Below are 16,865 nucleotides of genomic sequence, written 5' to 3' on the forward strand. Positions count from 1 at the left end.
GGTGTCTCACGGCATCATTGGCCAAGAGGCATCACGTGGTCACCACCGCCACTCCTTTCTGTACTAATGTGTCTTGGTTGAGATCACATGGCGCCCTTCAGCCAATCAGACCAGTAGGCAACTTAATTTGTATCAGCAATAGCACCTACTGTGATCTAACAGATTTGCCTTCTGAAAGGATGACAGATTCCTTTTAAGAAATATAAATGAAAATGTCTCATGTTGTAAATCTAATTTCCGTAGTTGGGTACAGTACATGGTACAAAGAGGTTTTAATAATGAAAATGCATAAAAAATGTAATCGTAGTCACTGCACAATGTTTTATTGTTACTTGTGCCATGAGTGTCCCCTAGTGGTCTTTCTTTGTAACTGTTGTATGCCTCCAAGGTACAGTTTATTATTTATTTCCAGTTGCATATGCATATTTCCGGGTTTCTCACCGCTGTCCCGCCGTCCTGCCCTGTCTTCAAAATGTCCCGCTGGGCGCTGCATCAAAACAGCTGATCGCTGCTGACTGCAGCAGCGATCAGAAGAAGGCAGGAGTCTTGCGGCGGTGTTCTCACTGGGATCGATGCCTGCCCGGGAGTGGACCAGTCCAGTCCCCTGACCTGTTACCTGACTTGTCATCTGACCTCACCGGTCAGGTGACTGGACTGGTCCACTCCTGGGCTGGCATCGACACCAGTGAGAACTCCGCTGCAAGACTCCTGTCTTCTTCTGACGGTGAGTGAAAGCAGAGTGCATGTGAGGAGGAGGAGGAGGAGGATCTTTTTTTGCTCCCTGTAGGAGTCGGAATCCCCAATCCCCGGCCGGGGATTGTGGATTCCGCTACAGGAGAAGTGAGTGACCTACACTGTCCATATATGGATACAGTGACGTCACTCACTTCTGAAGCGGAATCCCTGACCCTGTGGCTGGGGATTCCGCTACAGAAGAAGTGAGTGACCAAACTGTCCATATATGGACACAGTGACGTCACTCACTTCTGAAGCGGAATCCCTGACCCTGTGGCCTCTGTCTATTTATACCTGCCTTTCCTGTTCCTCCTTTGCTTGTGATTCTTCTCTGCTGGTTTCCTGGCCCTGCTGCAGCTTCTTGAACTACTGACCCTCTGCTTGTTATTGACCTTGGCTTTACTGACCACTCTTCTGCTCTGCGTTTTTGTACCTCGCTCATCTCCTGGTTTTACTCGGCTCGTTCACCTCGCTTGTTGCTCACGGTGTTCCCGTGGGCAACTTCCCCATTTCCCTGGCTTCTTTGTACCCTTGTCTGTTTGTCTGTAGTGCACCTATTGAGTGTAGGGACCGACGCCCAGTTGTACCCCGTCGCCTAGGGCGGGTCGTTGCAAGTAGGCAGGGACTGAGTGGCGGGTAGATTAGGGCTCACCTGTCTGTCTCCCTACCCCGTCATTACAACTTCAGTAAACTCTTTCAGCAACACCCAATCTCCTTGATTCCTCAATCAACACTTCTCACTGAAGGTCGCCACACCTGCCAGCGCCTCCGCTCTCATGTTTATTTGCATTTATTCATCTTTTTTAAAGTTTGGTCTAATATTCCACCTGTTGTAAACTTAATTATATATTGTAAAACATTGTAATAACTTGTAATGTAGATTCCTCATGTTTGTTAACCCTTTACTTTCCACTCTGTACCTGAAACTAATTTAAGTCCTCCATTACCACCACCCCCCTTTCCTGACTGCCGTTTTTGGCGCTATTTTTTTGTATTTATACCATACACCATGTAACTATCTGTATCTCAGCTATGTAATAAAGTGGTGGCATCGCCTCAAAATGCGTAATTTATGAGATTTTAATAAAGACACTTTATCCTGATTACTACGGACTCCAGTTCTGTTTTCCATTCCTGATGTTTGTGCCCAGCCGGGTACTTTATGTTTCTCTTTCTATCAGGTGAGCTGCTGTGACATCCCAGGTGAATGTCTGTAAGGTAAGCATCTGTGACATCACAAGTGTGTTTAAGCCGGGAGAGCTGCTGTGACATTATCACAAGTGAATGTCTTTAAGGTAAGCATCTGTGACATCACAAGTGTGTTTAAGCCGGGTGAGCTGCTGTGACATCACAAATGAATGTCTGTAAGTTAAGCATCTGTGACATCACAAGTGTGTTTGAGCCGGGTGAGCTGCTGTGACATTACAAGTGAATGTCTGTAAGGTAAGCATCTGAGACATCACAAGTGTGTTTGAGCCGGGTGAGCTGCTGTGACATCACAAGTGGGTATTAATATGGTGAGCTTATGTGAAATCACAAATGTGTTTCAGTCAGGTGAGCTGCTGTGACATCAAAAGTTATTTTCAGCCCAGTATGCTGCTATGACATTACAACTGTTTCAGTCCGATAAGCTGCCATGACATCACAAATGTGTTTCCATCAGATAGCCTCCTGTGACATCATCAGCTCAGCTGCTTTTGACATCACAAATGTTTTAGTCAGGTAAACCACTGTAACATCACAAGTGTGTTTCAGACAGATAATATACTGTGACATCACAAATGTACATCAAACAGGTAAGCTCCTATGACATCACAACTAGTTTTATGTTGCCCATATACATTACATGTAAGGCCCCATTCACATGAACGTGCTTTTGCGGACGCAATTCCCCCAAAAATCCACGGGAGAATTGCGGCCCCATTCATTTATATGGGGCCATGCACACGACCGTAGTTTTTACGGTCCGTGCATGGCCCGGGACATGTCTTATTACGGCTGTCTTCTGCGGTCCGGGCTCATTGAAAATAATGGCATTGCCAGCTATTTGCGGTTGGCTTGCGGCTGACAGTCCGCTGCCGGCCGACCCGAAAAAAACGACGGCCGTGCACATGGCTACGGTCGTGTGCATGAGGCCTTAGTCGGCAGGATTGGACGACTAACAAATGTGTCCCTGCCAAATGTCAGGGGAAAAGGGGAATTTGGGCACTGTATGACTGTTATTTGGGCACTATATTGATCTTTTATTTGAACACTGTATGGATCTGGTAACATTGGGTACTGTATGTCTTTGATATTGAATCTTTTATTTCGCACAGTATGGATCTGTTATTTGGCACTGTATGGATCAGTTATTTAAGCACTGTAAGAATCAGTTATTTGGGCACTGTATGGATCTCTTATTTGGTAACTGTTTGAATATGTTATTTGGTCACCGTATGGATCTGTTATTTGGGCACTCTATGGATCTTTTATTTTGACATGTCTGGATCTTTTATTTTGCACTGTTGGGATCTGTTATTTAGGTACTGTATGGATGAGTTATTTGGGCACTATGGATCTGTTATTTGGGCACGGTATGGATCTGTTATTTGGGCACTCTATGAATCTGTTTTTTGGGCACTCTATGAATCTGTTTTTTGGGCACTCTATGAATCTGTTTTTTTTGGGGCATTGTATGAATCAATTATTTAGGAACTGTTTAGATCTGTTATTTGGGCATTATTTGGATCTGTTATTTGGGCACTGTTTGGATCTGTTATTTGGGCACTGTTTGGATCTGTTAGGGAAATGTATGGTGGTGCTACTATACAGGTTTTTTTTTATGAAAAGGAAGATGGGCTCCTTAAAATGTATTGTAGAGGGGTCTCCACAGGCCTTAATCTGGCTGCTGATCTCTTAGGTCCAGGTTGTGATTGCTTCGATTATATTATGTAACTATACTTACATTTTTAGCTTCATAACACTATATTTAAATGACAGCCATTCAGTAGCAGTCCCTACTTTGTTCTCTTTACCACATTCTTCATTAAAAGAAAAATAATATCAGGTAGTGATAGTTCATGGTGGCCACTAAGGGTCAGAACTGTAGGGACACAAAACATAGTGGTACAATGGTGTCATTATTACATATCTGTAGGAAAATAGGGACATTTTAGATTATTTTATGCCATTAAAACATACCCAAAAATACTTCAATATGCTAAAATACACAAAGGAGCATATTTGCTTTCATTTATCATCATTGATCTTGATGTGTAATATAATTCTTTAAATAAGGCTGCTATTCGGGAGATTGGCACGTTTGATGCCACACGGGGAGCAGATTGCAATTTAAGCATAGAAAATACATTTGTTGTTTTGTGTTTCGTTGCTGAAAGATTGACTGTATTTTATTGAGCAGTGTAAAAAGACTAAAAGTCAGAGAGAAGTGAAGTGTCTCTTAGGGCCCCCGTAACATCACATATGATCTGACAATGTGTAGCGGGGGAAACCGGGCATTAGCGTTTGCTGCATTCTGGGCTGTGCTTTCCTGTCATATTGAAAATGATTTGTTTGTGAAGTGCGGAGATTATATTCTTGACAAGCAATTGCTTTGGATGAATGTATTTGAATGTTTTATTCATAATATATTTGTAGTTTGGATACTTTTTCACACAATTATGGTACTTGACATACAAAAGGAGTAAGACAGAAAAGAAGATCTTGGTAAGTTTTCATTAAATTGTTAGAAAACCTGCAAATGTTTATAATAATATGACAATAGAAAACAATAAGGGTATTTTCCCACGCTGTGTTTTTGCAGGCGTATTTCAGGGCGTAAAACCCCCTGAAATACGCCTGAAAAAATGGTAGCTAAACGCCTACAAACATCTGCCCAGACGGGGCGTTTTTTTACGCCGCCGTTTTAAAAAATGGCACGTAAAAAAACGCCCTGTGAAAAGACGGAGCATGTCTCTCCTTGAGCCGTTTTGTAGCTGTTTTTCATTGTGTCAATGGAAAAACAGCCCCAAAAAACATCTAGAAATAACACCTCAAAAAAAGTTTTCAGCTTCAAAAACAGCTGAAAATCAGAGCCTGATTTCTCTGAAAACAGCTCCGTCATTTTCAGCCATTTTTAACTTTGGGTGTGAACATACCCTAAGGGTATGTTCACACGCAGAGTTTCCAGGCGTATTCCGGGGCGTAAATGCCTCGAAATACGCCTTAAAAAATGGTAGCTAAATGCCTACAAACATCTGCCCATTGAATTCAATGGAGAAAACGTTGTTGCGTTTTTTTACACCACCGTTTAAAAAAATGGCGCGTAAAAAAAACACTGCGTAAAAAGGAGAATGTCACTTCTTGAGCCATTTTTGGAGCTGTTTTTCATTGTGTCTACGGAAAAAAACAGCTAATAAAAAGCCTCAAAAAACATTTTCGGCTACAAAAACAGCTGAAAATCAGGGTCTGTTTTCCCTAGAAAACAGCTCCGTTATTTTCAGCCATTTTTTACTTTGCTTGTGAACATCCCCTAAGTGTTAGAACTCCCACTAAGCTAAAAGCAGAAAATGGAACCGTTCAACAACTGCTATATAGGCCCATGGAGAAGGCAAGGGTATAGATAGTGGGGTGCTGGTGGGGCATGTGCCCCAAGTGTCAAGGAAGGTGCCAACAAGCCACTCTTGCTTGGCAAGGGTATTTAGACAGAGGGCTATGGCAGCAAACTGAATCTTTCCCCTCGGGTGAAAAAAAGCCTGGCTATCACTCAGAAGGAGGACCCCAACTCAGATTAGCCCCATCCCTAAATGAAACCCAGACGTTTCCAAACTCACTTTATCTAGTCTCACCTATTTTGATGAAGTGTTGATCCAGAAGAAGAAAAAATTATAAACTCTGTCTCTGCCTACCTGGTTGGTCATGAAAATATCTAAAATGACACTAAGACACTAAATCTTTATCTTCTTCCCTTGTGACTGAAGTAAACAGCCTGGTCTTAGGCCCTGTTCACACGGCGCAATTTTTGCCGCGGAACATGCCGCAGATTTCGCCACAAAATTCTGCCTCCCATTCATTTGAACAGGAGTCTGACGCTTCTTTTTCCTGCTAGCTGATTTTTTCAGCTAGCGGACAAAAGACGCGTCCTCTCCGATCTTCGGGCAGATTCCCTCCAAAACTCCCATTGAAGTGAATGGTGTAGGAATCTTCCTGCCGACAGCAGAAATAATTCTGCGGCAGAAATTGCGACGGGACCTGCCAAGCAAAATCCGCCGTGTGAACATAGCCTTAAAGTGCCCATACACTTAGGGTATGTTCACACGCACTGTTTTCAGACGTAATTCGGGTGTTTTACGCCTCGAATTACGCCTGAAAAAACGGCTCCATTACGCAGCGCCTACAAACTTCTGCTCATTGCCTGCAATTGGTTTTACGGTGTTCTGTTCCCACGAGGTGTAATTTTACGCGCCGCTGACAAAATACGGCTTGTAAAAAGACGCCCGCGAAAAAGAAGTTCATGTCACTGCTTGGGACGTTTGTGAAGCTGTTTTTCATTGACTCCATTGCAAAACAGCTTCAATAACGGCCGTAATTTACGCCGCGAAAAACTTCTGAAAATCAGGCACTGATTTTCACTTGAAAACAGCTCTGTAATTTCAGATGTATTTGGCTAAGCCGTGTGAACATACCCTAAGGCCTCATTTACACGAGCGTAATATACGTGCGTACCTATATTACTCTATGGGGCAGTGCAGACGATGCTTGAATTTTGCGCAGCGCAAGTGCGTTGCGTAAAACTCACGACATGTTATATAATCGTGCGTTTTTCGCGCATCACGCACCCATTGAAGTCAATGGGTGCGTGAAAACCACGCATGCCGCACGGAAGCACTTCCGTGCGAACTGCGTGATTTGCGCAAGAGCTGTCAAACTGAATGTAAACAGAAAAGCACCACGTGCTTTTCTGTTTACAAACATCCAAACGGAGTGTCAAATTAGAGATGAGCGCACCGAACTTCACCGGGTTCGGCCGAACTTGTTTTGACCGAACCCCGCAAAAAATGTTCCGGTACGCGACGTCAGGAGACAGTCACTGTCCAGGGTGCTGAAAGAGTTAAACTGGTTCAGCACCCTGGACAGTGACTTCCGATCACAATATACATGAACGTGTAAAAAAAAAAGAAGTTCTGACTTACCGATAACTCACGGCTTCTTCCTCCAGTCTGACCTCCCGGGATGACAATTCAGTCCAAGTGACAGCTGCAGCCAATCACAGGTCAAGCACAGGCTGCAGCCAATCACAGGCTGCAGCGGTCACATGGACTGCCGCGTCATCCAGGGAGGTGGGGCCGGATGACAAGAGAGGGACGCGTCACCAAGGCAACGGCCGGGAGACCGGACTGGAGGAAGCAGGAAGTTCTTGGTAAGTATGAACGTCTTTTTTTTATTCACAGGTTGCTGTATATTGTGATCGGAATTCACTGTCGAGGGTGCTGAAAGAGTTACTGCCGATCAGTTAACTCTTTCAGCACCCTGGACAGTGACTGACATCGACTAGCCTCATCTCTATGATGGCGGCTGCGCGAAAATCACGCAGCCGCGCATCATACACTGATGACACATGGAGCTGTCAAGTGCCTTTTGCACACGCCAAACGCTGCGTTTTTTTGCGTGCGCAAAACGCACACGCTCGTGTAAATGAGGCCTTACACTAACTATCGGCTGATTTTTTTTATTTTTTTTACATAAAAAAACAACTTTATTTGACTAATTTAAACTTTTTTTATTAGTCCCCCTAGGGGACTTCAACCAGCGCTTGCACTATATACTGCAATACTAATGTATTGCAGTATATCACGATTCTGACAGGCATTTATTAAGCCCAGCCGGAGGCAGCGCTTAACGGGAGCACAAAGATGGCGGACCTGGGGGCCTTCATTAGGCCCCCAGGCAGCCATACTAACCACGGCCCCCCACGATTGCATTGCGGGGGGCGCGATGAGCTGTTAGAGGGAGTCATCCCCCTCTTTCTAACGATTTAAATGCCGCGGTCGCTATTGACCGCGGCATTTAACAAGTTAAACTAGCGCGATCCCGCTCGTTACTCTGAAGTGTCGGCTGTAACACACAGCCGACACCGATATCGTATGGAGCGGGTTCTCTCCGTGAGCCTGTTCCATACTTTCCCTACCCGGCTATGACATAACCATACGTCAAATGTCGGGAAGGGGTTAAAGAGGCTCTGTCACCAGTTTCATACTTCCCTATCTCCTACCTAATCTAATAGGCGCTGTGTTGTAGATAACGGCTGTGGTTTTATTAGTGAGAAAGTTATGATCATTTTAACATTTATGCTAATTTTTTGTATAAGAGGTGCCTGGCAGAAGCTTATCTCCCGTGGGTACAAAGGATCAAGAATGTTAAAAACCAGCTTGCCTGATACTTTGACTTCGGGGACACTCCTTTACACATTAGATACATTAGATCGTCGATCTGGGTTCCGGCGACTTTCATATGATGTGTATGGGCACGCTTACCGTAAGGACGTTACAGACATGAATGAAAATGTGAATGAACCGCCCCTTTAAGGGCAGAGACAGCCAAGGAAGACATACAGTGTACCAAATAATAATGTGAGTCCTAAAACATGCTACAGTAAATCCCCGGTGATCCCTGATGACTGGCCCACAAGAGCATCAGAGGATCCTTCGGTGGGCCCAGGCTCTAATACAATAATGGGTCCTGAAGGTCCACCAGAAGACAAGACTTTGGAGCCAATCACTTGCCACTAGGGTCTATTTCTTACAGGACTTATTAGTCCTTATTGATGATATGTCCTTTGTGTGCAATGATAGCAACAGAGAATATGATGCTGTTAGGGCGGGTTCACACATGGCGGAATTTCACTTAAATTCCGCTGCGGACACTCCGCAGCGTTAATCCGCAGCGGAGCCGTTTCTCCATTGACTTTCACTTTAATTTAGCAGTGTTCGTTTACACGATGCGTACAATTCCGCTGCGGAGCATAGGCTGCGGAGCGGAATTTGGTGTCCGCAGCATGCTCTGTCTGTTGCGGAGCAGTGGCGGACTCATGGCGGAATTTCTCCATTGACTTCAATGGAGATTCAAAGTTCCGCAATGAAGTCCGCAGCTGTCATGCACATGTCATGTGTGCTGCGGATGCGTCTTGCTTTTTTAACTTGACATTTCTTCATTCTGGCTGGACCTATGTATTTCTAGGTCTACAGCCAGACTGAGGAAGTCAATGGGGCTCCCGTAATGACGGGAGCGTTGCTAGGAGACGTCTGTAAATAGTCACTGTCCAGGGTGCTGAAAGAGTTACGCGATCGGCAGTAACTGTTTCTGCACCCGGGACAGTGACTACCGATCTCAATATACATGTATCTGTAAAAAAACATATAAGTTCATACTTACCGAGAACTCCCTGGGTCTGTCTCCAGTCCGGCCTCCCAGGATGACGATTCAGTGTAAGTGACGGCTGCAGCCAATCACAGGCCAAGCACAGGCTGCAGCGGTCACATGGACTGGCGCGTCATCCAGGGAGGTCGGGCTGGATGCCGAAAGAGGGACGCGTCACCAAGACAACGGCCGGTAAGTATGAAAGTCGTTTACTTTCACTAGGGAAAGTGCTGTCCCTTCTCTCTATCCTGCACTGATAGGGAGAAGGGAAGCACTTTTCCCGCAGTCCGCAGCAGCTAGTCCGCATCAATGTACTGCACATTTTGTGCAGATCCGCAGCAGAATCTGCAACGCAGATTCTGTGCGGCATGGATGCGGACAGTTGCGGAGGAATTCCGCCATGTGTGGTCATGCCCTAAAACAATTAAAGGGCTTTTCAGGATTAGAAAAAAAAAAATATTATTTTTTTTTTACCCAAAACAGCACCACTATTGTTCATGGGCAATGTCTGGTAGTGCAACTCAAGTGAATGGGTATAAGCTGCAATACTAGACATAGCCCATGGACAAAAGTGGCGCTGTTTTTGGAAAACAAATAAGGGCAAAGCTACACGTGGCGGAATTGCTCTTGAATTCCGCTGCGGACACTCCGCAGCGTTAATCCGCAGCGGAGCCGTTTCTCCATTGCCTTCCACTTCTTTTTAGTAGGCTTCGTTTAGACGAGGCTGAAAATTCCGCTGCGGAGCATAGACTGCGGTGCGGAATTTGGTGTCCGCAGCATACAATGGATGTTGCGGACCAGTGGCGGACTGGTTGCGGACTCATTGCGGAAGTTCTCCATTGACTTCAATGGAGATTCTAAATTCTGCAATGAAGTCCGCAGCTGTCATGCACATGTTATGTGTGCTGCGGATGCGTCTTGCTTTTTTGACATGACATTTCTTCATTCTGGCTGGACCTATGTATTTCTAGGTCTACAGCCAGACTGAGGAAGTCAATGGGGCTCCCGTAATGACGGGAGCGTTGCTAGGAGACGTCAGTAAATAGTCACTGTCCAGGGTGCTGAAAGAGTTAAGCGATCGGCAGTAACTGTTTCTGCACCCTGGACAGTGACTACCGATCCCAATATACAGCAACCTGTCAAAAAATAGAAGTTCATACTTACCGAGAACTCCCTGCTTCTGTCTCCAGTCCGGCTTCCCAGGATGACGTTTCAGTCTAAGTGACGGCTGCAGCCAATCACAGGCTGCAGCGGTCACATGGACTGCCGCGTCATCTAGGGAGGTCGGGCTGGATGCCAAAAGAGGGACGCGTCACCAAGACAACGGCCGGTAAGTATGAAATTCTTTTACTTTCACTAGGGAAAGTGCTGTCCCTTCTCTCTATCCTGCACTGATAGAGAGAAGGGAAGCACTTTTACCGCAGTCCGCAGCAGCTAGTCCGCATCAATTTACTGCACATTTTGGGCAGATCCGCCGCAGAATCTGCAACGCAGATTCAGTGCGGCATTGATGCGGACAGCTGCGGAGGAAAACCGCCACGTGGGGCCATGCACTAAGTCCATTTATCTAATCCTGGATAACCCCTTAACAAGTAGAGGAGAATATGTTCTGTATAGATTAAGCCCAAGGAAATACAGTCTGACACTGAATGTCATATATTAATAATGCGCCACTGACATTTCCACCGCCCGATACCTCCGGGAAGATCTCTGATTGTCCACATCAATACAAGAGAACTTCTGTATATGCTTTTTGTTTTTTTCTATATCTATCAGCATGGAGTTCAGGGTTTACAGACTTTCCTACTCTGAATTTTCCCTAAACATGCCAACAAAACAAATCTCCTTGTAATCAGGATACAGGGGAATAGACAAGCAATAATACCAGGACTCATTATTCCAAGCAGTGATTTATGAGAGCAAATAAGTAAATTCCCTCGCTGAATGCGATCAGATCTGAGACAGCCTTGTCCATTTTAACGAGTCTTCTCCTGTGACAAGTAAGAGCTGTCTACATTGCCTATACAGAAACAACAATATGGATCCTGGTCATTTGATGAAAGACAATGCTGTGCCTGATTAATGGCGGAGAACCAGATCCTGGTAATTTGTTCTGAGACAAAGCATATTCTGATTATAATACTGATACTCAGCAGAGGAACTGGTACACTGCGTATTACTGCATGCATGAGGAAAGCGGCTTCTATCATTTATAACACCCTCGAGTCTTATAAGTTCCTTGCTTACGAAAGATAAACTTAATGAGCTGTTGAATTTGTTTACTGGTAATTTCAATGTTCATCCTGAGCTTCCTGGTTCATGGGTTTGATGGTAGTCACCCTTGGAAGTCCAGCATCTAATAGATCCAGGTGAGGTAACCCTCCAGCGATTTTATTTTTATTACTTTAAATGGGATTTTCTGGAATATACATTGATGACCTACCCTTAAAAAGAATGTATTTTCAGATTTTTGGGGTACAATTTTTGGTGATTTGTGTTCTATTTTCCATATTATTATCTATATCAAAAATGGTGACAGATAACACAGGATCCACCATTGAAAATAGGTGATGGACGCAGCTCCTCTCCTCCCTGCACAATGACCTCTGCACAGGTCACAGAGCATGCCCATAACACTCTCCTGTAGAACTCAATGGGTCAGCTCCAGACTATTGTTTCCTATGGTCCATCTAAAGTACATGGCTGAATGCTGTTAACAGAGCAGAGCAGCTGCTTTTAGGTGAGAAGGCCGCTCCCATAATCATATACATAAAATCGAATAAAAATAATCGAAATCACTGTGTAATTGGTGTGGTCCGTGCACCAAGACCACCATGATAAGCAGAAAAAATGGACTGCGGCGCTCACAGTAGTGCGACGGCCCCTTCACTGTTACACCAGACATAGCGATACTTCTGTACATGCGGCTGCGCCTGGTACTGCAGCTCATCCCAAGCTCAGCCCCAAGTACAAGCCACATCCCCATAACAACAGCACCATCACAGTGACCCCGTTAACAATGCTACCAGAGTGCCCCCCTAAACAGTGCAAGCAGACTCCTCCCCCATAAATAGGGTCATCAGAGTTTCCCCATTAAAGAATGCCAGAAGCTTGCACCCATAAATAGTGCCAGTAGTGTGCCCCTAATAAACACTACTGGCAGCAGAATGCTCAACATAAACAGTATCACTATCAGCAGTGCCCGACATAAACAGTGGCAGTATAGAGCCCCCTGATAAATAGTGGCAGTAGAGTGCCCCCAATAAACACCACTGGCAGTAGAATGCTCGACATAAACAGTATCTGCAGAGTGCCCGACATAAACAGTGCCAGTAGAATACCCCCAATACATACTACTGGCAGCAGGATGCTCGACATAAACAGTATCAGCAGAGTGCCTGACATATAGAGTGGCAGTAGGGTGCCCCCTGATAAACAGTTGTAGTAGAATGCCCACTCATAAACAATCCTGCCAGCAGAATACTCGATAAAAACAGAATCAGCAGTGCCCGACATAAACAGTGCCAGTAGAATACCTCCAATAAACACTACTGGCAGCAGAATGCTCGACATACACAGTATCAGCAGAGTGCCCGACATAACAGTGCCATTAGAATAGCCCCAATAAACACTACTGGCAGTATAATGCTCGACATAAACAGTATCAGCAGAGTGCCCGAAATAACAGTGCCATTAGAATACCCCCAATACATACTACTGGCAGTATAATGCTTGACATTATAAACAGTTCAGCAGTGCCCGACATAGACAGTAGCACTAGTGTGACCTTTGATAAACAGTGGCAGTAGAATGCCCACTCCTAAACAATACTGCAACATGAGTGCCCCCAATAAACAATAGTATCAGCAGTGCCCGACCTAAACAGTGGTAGTAGAGTGTCCCCTGATAAACAGTGGTAGTAGAGTGTCCCCTGATAAACTGTGGTAGTAGAGTGTCCCCTGATAAACAGTGGTAGTAGAGTGTCCCCTGATAAACAGTGGTAGTAGAGTGTCCCCTGATAAACAGTGGTAGTAGAGTGTCCCCTGATAAACAGTGGTAGTAGAGTGTCTGTGTCCCCTGATAAACAGTGGTAGTAGAGTGTCCCCTGATAAACAGTGGTAGAAGAGTGTCCCCTGATAAACAGTGGTAGAAGAGTGTCCCCTGATAAACAGTGGTAGTCCTTAAATAAAAGGAGTCTGTCCTAGTGACATATGCCCCTTATAAACATCATGTTCGTCCATTTTTGGCCCCGTCCTGATCCTCCAGCTACTATCGATCAGGTTGGTTGTAGACTGATTACTTTAAATGCTTTTGGTTTTCCACTATTGCTGTTCTTCAATGTCAGCAGATTTTTTTCTTTAATTGATGTGTATGAATTCTCTTCATTTCTTTTCCATTTCTTCTTTTCCGTTTTCTCAGCTCCTGACATGAAAATAACAGAGTTGTAAAAATTTCCACCATTATAACTTGATATATCAATTTAATTTTGCAATGACATTTTCAATCACCGAGATAGGATCCTGAGGGAAATCTCTGTTATTCCTTGTCAGACAGTGATCTATGTGGAGAATTATGGAGGATTTTGAAAATTGTATTTTCAAAGAGTTCACAGGCGACCTCAAAGGAACGAACTGTCTGTGTTTTCTTTCCAAAGGTCTTTGGTCTCTTCATGATTCATAAGTTTTACTGGAACCGCTGTGTTAAACCAGCGGGATAAGATTAGGACGCAGCATTGGATTAATATCCAGAGAACAAGTGACACACAAAACAGAAAGTTTTCTGCAACTACGCTTCATGTGACTGCAAGTGAAGAGAAAATTACGTGGAACTAGAATTACTCGGCAACTCAGTAAAGTATTGAAAGTCCAGGGATGGATTTTAGGGAGGGCACACGGGCATGTGCCTTGGGGCCTCCACCACCCTGAGAAAGTAGGAGCTCCGACACCCACCCTCCGTCGCCCAGACATGTTCTTCCTGTCTGCCATGCCCATGCCATGCTCACCTCTGGGAACTTCACCTCGTGGGAGAATGGTGGTCTCTTGATGCTGTTTGGCGATCCTATCCAACCAAAAATAGGTGGAGAGGTAGCCATGGACACGTGTGGCTCCCCTTTTGAAGTTTAAAGAGGACCTGTCTCTAGGTAATATAAGTTGAACTGGTTTACTGACTTGAATAGCGCTGTCTCCCTGATTCCAGGACAGTTTATCTTTTTTTCCTAGACCCCCCCATTCCAGAGATATGGCCCACTGTTGTGTTGGCTCCCTATAATGCTAATTTGCTGTAGTTAGTCAATGGGGTGGAGCTAGCTTCCCTGGTTCTGATGCTGACCAATTAGCGCGAGGTAGCTTGAGGGTAGTTCACGCCCTGTTGGATAACTACAGCAAATTAGAATATAGGGGGCCAACACAACAGTGGACCATATCTCTGGAACGGGGGAGTCCAGGAAAAAAAGAAAAACAGAGCTGGAATCAGGGAGACTGCGTGATTCAGGTCAGTAAACCAGTTCAACTTATATGACCTAGTAACAGGTTCTCTTTAAGTGAGTTGCTGTCTCCCATAACTCCAATAGACTTCAATAGAGAGGGCAACACGCATGCGGGTCCACCTCTTCTCTATGTAGTTGCGATAGTTGGGATGGGGGCCCCACCAAATATTTTACCTAGGGACCTCCACCAACCTTACATGCTATTTGGAAAGTTGGCATAAATACATGGGGTAGATTGCAGTTCTAATAGGGTTTTAGGGCATCAGTGACCAGAATCAGGGTATCTTCACACGCAAACTCAAGGGAAAACAGCTCCTCTATTTTCAGACGGTTTTTAAGCCACTCGCGTTTTTTGCAGCGTTTTTCGTGGCGTTTTATACGGCCGTTTTTGGAGCTGTTTTCAATAGAGTCTATGAAAAACTGCTCCAAAAACGTCCCAAGAAGTGACCTGCACTTCTTTTTCGCAGACGGTTTTTTATGCGGCCGTTTTTCATAACCGTCGTGTAAAAAAACGGCCCATCGGAACAGAACGTTGTTTTTCACATTGAAATCAATGGGCAGATGTTTGGAGGCGTTCTGCTTCCGATTTTTCGGCCGTTTTTCGGGCGTTTACGGCCCGAAAATAGTCAGTGCGAACATACCCTAAACCCCATTGAAGGGTTTGTCCTTAGGATAAGCCAGAAATGTGGAGTAGATGGGAGTCATGGATGATATATACTATGCAACTGCTGTGCCCACCTCTCAGTGAGTAATATTGGCCAGTCAAAAGGACACGTGACAGGGGTCTTATATGATACACTACATCTAGTCATACACATTAGAGTATTGTCGGACAGCTATCTATTTTGTATGGGAGTTCAGAGGAAACAAAGATCGAGTGTGTTGGATTTCAACATGGCTGATTCTCTGTTCCCAATGATAAGCAGTGCCAGAGTTGGCTTGCAGCCCCTCACCCCCTTCTCCCTATGGCAATTAGCATGCCCAATCGGCCGATCTGAGCATGCTTGTATAGAGGTGTAAGGAAGCATCGGATGGAACCTGTACAGGGAGGTCATGTGGCACAAAAGCTAGTCTGATTATGGTCATATAAGAAAGACCTGCTGTCGAAAGCTAATTTGACCTTCCATTACTCAGGCTACTCTCCATTGTAGTACAATAAAAACAAATATGGGGGATCTTCTTGTCCCTTAAGAACAGATGCCCAAGGACGCCTTGCAGCCACCTAATATCTAGATCACTGGTCTCCAATCTGAGGCTGTCCAGCTGTCGATAACTACAACTCTCAACGTGCACTGGCCGTCTGCAGTAGTTTTGGCAGTTATGGCATTACATTCATGAAACAGGAGGCTCCGGATGCTGTGAATTGAATTGTGGGATGACTAAATCATGTGATTATCGGTAAGCAATGGCCGAAATCTACGGGGGTCTTTAAATTCCAGGTTTATTCCAGATGACACAATTTTCTAACCAGGTACAGACCATTTTATTCTCATAATTCTGCCCTTAAAAAAAAATGTGAAGTGCCGCGTCTCCTAATCCTTCAGCCTCTCACTATCTCATATCATTAATATCATTCTGGCTGGAATTATGCTATTAAATTTCAAATGAAACACAGAGAAGCAATACAGCGACATCATTGGAAAGCTCATATAAATATTGATTATGTTTTTAGCTTTTATTGCTGGAAAAGACCAGTTAAAGCACATTGAACCAGACGTCGTAAAACGACTGCTCAGCCACTCGGAACTTGACTAATTCCTGGTGGCCCGAATATCATCATGTTAATAACCCCGGTGCTCGGTTTGAAAAACAAGCACATTTCGGCAAAAGACAGGCGAGATCTATCACACTTTAGCAGAGCCAATCCAGTGCTGGTATGTGCTTAGTCTACATCTAAGCTCTCTAAATCTTCCAGATGGAAGTCAGGGTACCTCGTAATGTTGCCCCATTAACTTTTCACAAGTGGAATTCATATTTTTTAGCCATTCCAAATGCATTCCATGGCTTGTTCAAAGGGACATTTTTTTTTTAAGATAAACCCACCTCTTTTAGGTTTACCCTCATTTGGGGTGCACAATTTTTTTGGGTTACCCCATTATGCAGCACCCTTACGTAAAAGGATTGAACTCTATTACTTGGTGGGCCAACAAATGCAACGAGTGATGATGGCATGTGAACGGCTTGGATCCCATTTTTGGCAACAATATGGGGCTGGAGGGATCTCAGTTGCATCCGGCCAGTACTTTTT

The sequence above is a fragment of the Rhinoderma darwinii genome, chromosome 10, assembly GCF_050947455.1.
Source record: "Rhinoderma darwinii isolate aRhiDar2 chromosome 10, aRhiDar2.hap1, whole genome shotgun sequence".
In the NCBI taxonomy this organism is placed as follows: domain Eukaryota; kingdom Metazoa; phylum Chordata; class Amphibia; order Anura; family Rhinodermatidae; genus Rhinoderma; species Rhinoderma darwinii.